General features: G+C 33.6%; 1 long non-coding RNA gene across 1 annotated transcript in view; it reads left to right on the forward strand.

Annotated features, from left to right (window-relative positions):
• The window catches only part of LOC125098717 (uncharacterized), a 139,290-nt gene extending 133,163 nt beyond the window's left edge, over positions 1–6,127 (forward strand). Inside the window, exon 8 of the long non-coding RNA XR_007126927.1 lies at positions 5,942–6,127. This is a non-coding gene — a long non-coding RNA (uncharacterized LOC125098717). The remainder of the gene's footprint in view (positions 1–5,941) is intronic.
• Positions 6,128–7,198: the final 1,071 nt, after the last annotated feature.

The raw sequence follows: 7,198 nt of genomic DNA on the forward strand, positions 1-7,198 counted from the left end.
TGTTGCAATAAGATAAAGGAAACTCTTCATTGAAAACCATGGCAAACGCTCAGGTCAGTTTTAAAGTGTATTTTCTACACCCCACATTATTACAGCAGGTCCAATTAAATTTTAGTGCCCAGGGATCATTCCGGCTATTATTTTCTAATAGAATGGAGTATAATATTATCTTTGAAACAGATTCTGTTTGAATTACTACCCTCCTCACCCCACTCTGCCCTTACTGCCTTTATGCGGACTCCCTAACCTGAATTGTCTCCAAACTCATGTCCTATAGTTCCAGGCTAAAATTTGGAATTTTTATATATTTGGGGAACAGCCTTATAATCCATCCCATTTCAGAACAAATTCCTATAATTATTACAAAGAAAGGAAGAATAAACTGCAAATTGATAACCTAATATATGTCCAGAGTAACCCTTTTGTTTTATTAAACTATCAAAAGAAAGTTTCGGCCTATTGCAAAAATTCCTAGGCAATTAATAATTGAGCATATTTTGAAAACAATAGTAATAGATAATATCAATGAACTAAAATAATGTAAGCCTAACCTCTGGATAATTAGGACTAATATTTTGTGACACTTTATTGTCTGAAGCATTTTAACAGCAATTATTCTACTTGATTCTCACAGTTCTATGCAGCAGGATGAATGGGTATTGCCATGTTAGACATTTTTTTCTTTAGATATGTAAACTAAGGCTTCTATAATTTTAGCAACTATCTAGATAGCATGTAGCAAAGGTAAGCCTACAGATTGCAGAATCTGTCATCTTCCTACTTGCCATAGTGTATAAAAATAACAACAACAACAACTTATATATCTCTTTGGAAGATCACATTGCTGTCCTTACACGTATAGAAGAATTGTGCCAATTTATGCAAAAATAGAATAGATGAGAGACAAGAGTTAATAAAGTGTCTGTCCGCTTTCCTGGAATACTGGCCTGTAGTAAGAACATGTTTTCAGTTGAAGAGATGACAGGTTTTAGTTAAATATTTTAATGAAGCCCATTTTTATTGTTTCTGTTTTTTTCTGATATGGCTTCTTCTTACTCAAAATTTGTCTTTACCTTCAAAGAAAAATCCAGTGCCAGAAGATAAATCTATACTGGGCAATATTGCTTATAATTACCATCACTATTAACATTATTGCCATGAAAAATGTTTCCCCAATTATATTTTAAGTGAGAGAGGACATGTGTTTTTATATGTTCTTCATAAAACTGAAAATTTAGTACAGAAGAATCTTTTTGTTTAACACCAATAAAAGGACAGATAATTTTCTGGCCTGTGTGCCCCTGTCCTCACAATATATTTTGAGAGTGGTGTGCTTTTGAAAAGTCTGAGGCAGTAATCTCAGGTACCTCAGGATCTATGTGTGGATGCCTAAATATTTTGAGCAAAGTGCCTTCTTGGTATTATTTATATTATGTTGTTTAATAAAATTCCAGTTTTTAGCAAAACTGCCTTATCGACTGGTGATTTGGGCACCTTATGTAGAGAGCTGGTTTCTTTTTCTTTAATAATTATTCCCATCCCTAGTAAAGACTGATTTCTTAAAGGAACTCATCTGATACAAATGCCTTAAATATTACCAGTAATTCAGGCAAATACAAGGATGTTTATAAAGGGGGTAATTCAAGCAGCTTTGAAACCATTATAAATGTATGAAAAATATGTATTTTCCCTTCTCCCTGAGTAAACTGCACAGAAACCAACATAAATGGTGCATAAAGCTTTCATGACTTAAGCCCTAGGCTACATATTTAAGTGGTCCCCACTGTATTCACATATAGACAGTGGCATCGTATATTAAGAATCACAATAATAGCAAAACAACTATAACATTATTAGCATGATTTTATTTTTATTTTTATGGCTTCCTGACCAGTTTGACAACTACCTACTGGCTTTTAGGAAATGTCTAAAATGCCAATTATACATACTTTATGTTGGAGAAGATAGACAGCTTTAGTTTTACTCATGGGATCATCCACAGGAAAGCTTCTCAGAAAAAATTGGGGGGTCTCAAGTTACAATGAACATTCCATATATAGGCTTCCTTGTTATCAATTAACTCAACTTACTTCTTCATCAATTTTTTCCCCCTTCAGTCTTGATGGTTTTATGACCTAGACCCAGGCAATACCCTTAGGCGGTCCATGTGATAATTGACACATTTTCTAACACGGTGTAGTGATGCCCAAGTCACTGCTTTCAGGCCGTGACTTGAGCTTATTGGAGTCTGCAGCAGGGGCTCCTTTTATCCTCATACATCAGAATCCACTGACAGCTCTCCCATGCAGGGACCACGCAGATCTCTCCCCCAGGAAAATATATGCAAACACCTCAGGAACATTGTAATGGTTGCTAGGCATCACAATGGTGACATCTTTATGATAAACACAGTATGCAGAAGAAGGTCTAGTAAAAGAATAACAAATTATTACATGCAAAGGGCAATTTTACAAGATTAAAGGGGATAATAAATTACTGCTAGCATCAGAATACCATGGTACCTTTTAAGATATTTCACAGTGGAGACAAAATGAACCACCCTATAAAAACCCGGAGAATGTAGGAGAGAATAGCAAACTGCTTTTTTGCATTTTTGAAAGATAGTCATGATACTTGCCTTATAATATGGTGAGTTCAGCAAGTAATTATGGCAAAATAGGGTTAGGCATGTAGTTCCTACTGAGATGTTTATTATTCTTTTTCATACAGCTATTGTATGTCCATTACCTGCAATCTGCATACTACTAACTTAACCAAAAACCCGTAAGATTTTATTTCTAAAACAATCTCAATATATGAAATATTACATAGTAAATTCTAGGACTCAAATATATTTTATAATAATTAGTTAATATATGTTTTTAACAGGATAGTAGGAGTTTTGGTATTTCGTTAAAAGGCAATGAATCACTTCCCTTGATGATTTTGATCAGGTGTTCAAGAAATAAAAAGGAAACTATTTCTAGATTTTCATATTTAATTGACATTTCTCTTTCACTTTGAAAAACAGCCAGTGTTTCTTACTTTTCTTGTCTGTACTTATATTACAAAGTGAGAGAAAAAAAATTCTGTTACTTGAACATTGGAGACATGACATTTGTAATATATAGAATTATTATTTTATTTTGTTACAAGAACAGGAGCTATTCAGACATTTCCAGTGGTAAATCTAATCTAAGGTAGAGGGGATGAAGGAAGGGAAAGAGGGAGAAAGGGACAGAGAGTAGAGAGAAAGAAGACCTGAAAGGAAGGAAAGAAGGAAGAAAGAAAGGAAGGAAGGAAGGAAGGAAAGAAGAAAGGAAGGAAGGAAGGGAGGGAGAGAGGAAGGAAGCAGGGAATGGAAGTGAGTCATGAGACCTTCTAAATTGGACTACCTTCCCAAATACTTTTAGGGGCAACCTGGTGGCACAGTCCGTTAAGCATTGGACTCTTGGTTTCAGCTCAGCTCATGATATCAGGGTCCTGGGATTGAGCTCTGTATCAGGCTCTGTGCTCCACTGTGAGTCTGCTCGTCTCCCTCACTCTCTGCCTTCCCCTTACACCTCATGCATCCTCTCTTTCTCTCAAATAGATTAATTAAAAAATAAAATATTTTTAAATAGCTGCTTTAAGTTATGATTAAGTTATGATTCATTGGATAGAAATAATGCAGCCAACCTTTATTGGTGAGCTATTTGTTGCTGTTGTGGCTGAGCCATTGGACTCAGATTTGACCTAAGGACAAGTTGAAGTTTAAAAAAAAAATGCATTGGCATTCTTTTTATACTTTTTGTTACTGCTCATGAATACTTGAGATAAGGGGTGTATCCTATTCATCTTTTTCCCAGCACCTTAATAGCTCTTTCTACTGTGGCTGCCGTGTAGTGGTAACTCAGAAGTAGGGGAAAGTATACAGAATACAGCTTTCCAATAACATCATACTTGAAGTGCTTTCTGAAAGGGGGTCCTCACCTGATCAGATTAATAAATATTTCTTTTGACTGATCTTGACATCTCCTTAAGGTGAGTTTGTAATTCCTGACAGTGCTTGTAGGTGGGAGAGGGAAATGGTTGAATTATTACTGATAATTATTGAGTATAGTTTGGAGAAAAATTTGGGGAGGGAGACACTGAAGGGGGGCATTGAAGTTCCTCAAGAATTTATGCATCCTCCTCCTCACTGGGAGGTACACAAAGAGAAAATGGAAGTTCAGTCAACTTGAATATTTAATGAATACAATTAGGTATCTGTCTGTGGGAGTCATTCATATTGTTTCTTTTTTTAAAATACGAATTGCTTTTTAAATTATCATGTAGAAAATGTTTTACTTATTCTTTCTTTGATGCTCTTCCATGTTTATGTAGATCCAAGCTTCTGACCTATTCCAGAATACTTATTACATATTTGAAATTGTGACTATGAGACAACCACTAATTAAATTTATATTTAGCTATATCTTACCTCAGTTTTGCACATCTTTTTATGAGAGGGCTTCTGCACAGTGGGTAGTAGTGCATATTGTAAAGCCTATCTTCTGGGATTCTTTTTGAATACAAATAATTTTGACTCTTTTTCTTTTTAATTTTGAGACTTGGATGAGTTAATCTTTGGATGTCCCCATTTCCTCATCTGTGAAAATGGGAATAATAATGGTTCATCTCAGGGGCTTTTTGTGAAGATTAAAAGCATTGATAATATTTAATTCACTTAAAACCGTGCCAGCTACTAAAACCTTCTATGTCCTACAAAGTCTCAAGAAAAAGATGGTATATTAGATAGAACTCTTGTCTTGACTTCAAATATGGCTTTTGTAAGCATTAATTTCAAAACTGGGGTCATCTAGGCTTAGGGGTATTTTAGCTAATGAAGACTTTTCTATTTTTCTATGAATGAGAAAAAAAAGCATATATACTCACAATGGTATGTACTGATAAGGATAGTATTTTCTTTTGTTTATGCAGTTGTTGCTACTGTTGTAATACAATTCCACTTAAAAGTGTGTTGATTAGCTCTGACTGGTGAGGAACCAGCCAGCATGTATTAACAAAAAATGTAATGACATTAACATGCAATCAATTTTCATCTGGTAGATGAAACATTTTAACATATAAATTCATAAGGGAAAAATAGGAGTTATTGATAGAAAAAAGTCAAGAGGAGCCACTGGGCTATCTTTTTATAAAAAAACGTGGTAGGAATTTTTGAAAGAGGAGGTTTTAGATTTCTACAACCTTATCCCATATGTTATATGTCTAATATGTGAGGAACTCATGAAGAGTAGTTCTTTTTAAGTGTTTGTTTGTTTGTTTTTCTATAATGTTTTGTAATTGGCTTGGAATTAAAAAAAAATTTCTACTAACACCTGAATGAAAAAAAACCTGTCTTTTCAGCTTTTATTTCAAAAAGACATTCTATCCATTTTATAGTAATTAAATATAGCTATAATCCATGGATCAGTGAAAAAGATCAATTTTTAGGTGTATAGTAACTGTATCTTTACATATTATCATAGTAATACTAATATATCTTATTTATAGGGTCCACTATCTGAGAAGTTCAAAGTATTTTATGAATATTATACCATTAATCCTATGTGACAAGCATGACTATTCCCAGCTCACAGATGAAGATGCAGCAGAGAGGCTGCCTAGTCAGCAAAAATTGTTCTATCTTGTGAGAGAGAAATGTGTATCATATCCAAGACTTTTCTCTGAAGAATGCCTTGGAGATTGATTTTCCTTTTGGAGGAATGCAGAACAGCCATAGACCAATAACAATTTTTGAAGTTCTTGGAGCTGTTAGTCTTCCTTGAAAAGCTGAAGCAATGTCCGTGAATTTGTAATGATGGGTTCTTACTCTTCTGAGTTAATTATGAAGTAGACATCAATGGATCTTTCAGTAATCTTGCTTTATTAAATGAGGGCATTTTTTTTTCCTTAGAGATCTTGCTGCCTCAACTTCAAGTGATGGGCATAGGATCTTCCTTTGCTCTTTGGATGGAAATTGAGGAAATTTGTGGGATACAGCTCACTGTGTGATCTTTTCGTTTTCATCTATGTTTCGCCTTTCACCTAACCTCTGATTTCCAGTTCAATTCAGTTTCATTATTTTTTTGGTTTTGTAAATTTTGGCTTTTTCTTAAATTTTTTATCTGGGGTCACTTTCTTGACCTTCATTCTTACATATTTCAGATCTTTATCGATTAATAAGGCTAAGCAGATGAAACTCTTCCTCCAAGAAATCATTGAGTAAATAAAAGAAAGAAACCTCAGTTGTAGAGCAAAGAAAGTATCAAGGACAAGGTATGAGTTCCTATTACTTTATAGACAGTTGGAATAGAACAACACTTTCAGTAATGTACAAAGAGGTAAAAACTTGAAAGCAATCCTTTTCTATAGAATTAAAAATCTCATGAGAATTCTGCTTAATATCAGTGTCTAGTGCTGAGTATGAATAAATACCACACTTATGGGAAGATAATTCTAGCTAGACTTTTTATTTAAAATTACTAAATCTGACCTTGCATATTTGATTTATTATTTAGCTAAGATCCTTCAATAATTTTTTTCAGAATTAACTAATTTAAGACCATTAAGAAAAATAAATATCTTTTATTATGGCTGAATATTATTGAATTTTTAGAAATAATAAAAATAGTTCACAGATCCTCAGTATTACTTTAGAAGATAGTGTATTATTTTCCAATCTCTTCTTGGAATTTTGGTCTTAACTTACTATCTCTAGTTCTACACCTAGTTCTACTTGAATTACTTATCTCTTATTGTACTCTCTTAGCACTTGATACAGTTATGCCCTATGATGTAGGATTTAGTATTTTTCTCATACACAGCAACCACTATTTCTTACACTACCATATTGCATCTAATTCTAAGATGCTAGTGACTAAGGGATTTTTTTTTTAATTTTATATTGCACAACCCACCCCCCCACCCCCACAATCAGTAGTAATGCAATGCTTTCTTCTTAGAGTATTTTTTATATTTAATTTTTTTCATACTGAAGTAGGCATTGATTTTATCAGTTATTTTTGCACTTACATTAAAAACAAAATATGAAGAAAATAATTTAAGATACTTCTAAAACTTTTTAATCTTCAAAGTATTTCTTTTTTGTATTTGCTTTGGAACTGAGAATTGTTAGTGTCTGTGTTTTAACACTCAGTTGGGACATTGGTAC

This window comes from Lutra lutra, chromosome 4 (genome assembly GCF_902655055.1).
Source record: "Lutra lutra chromosome 4, mLutLut1.2, whole genome shotgun sequence".
NCBI lineage: Eukaryota > Metazoa > Chordata > Mammalia > Carnivora > Mustelidae > Lutra > Lutra lutra.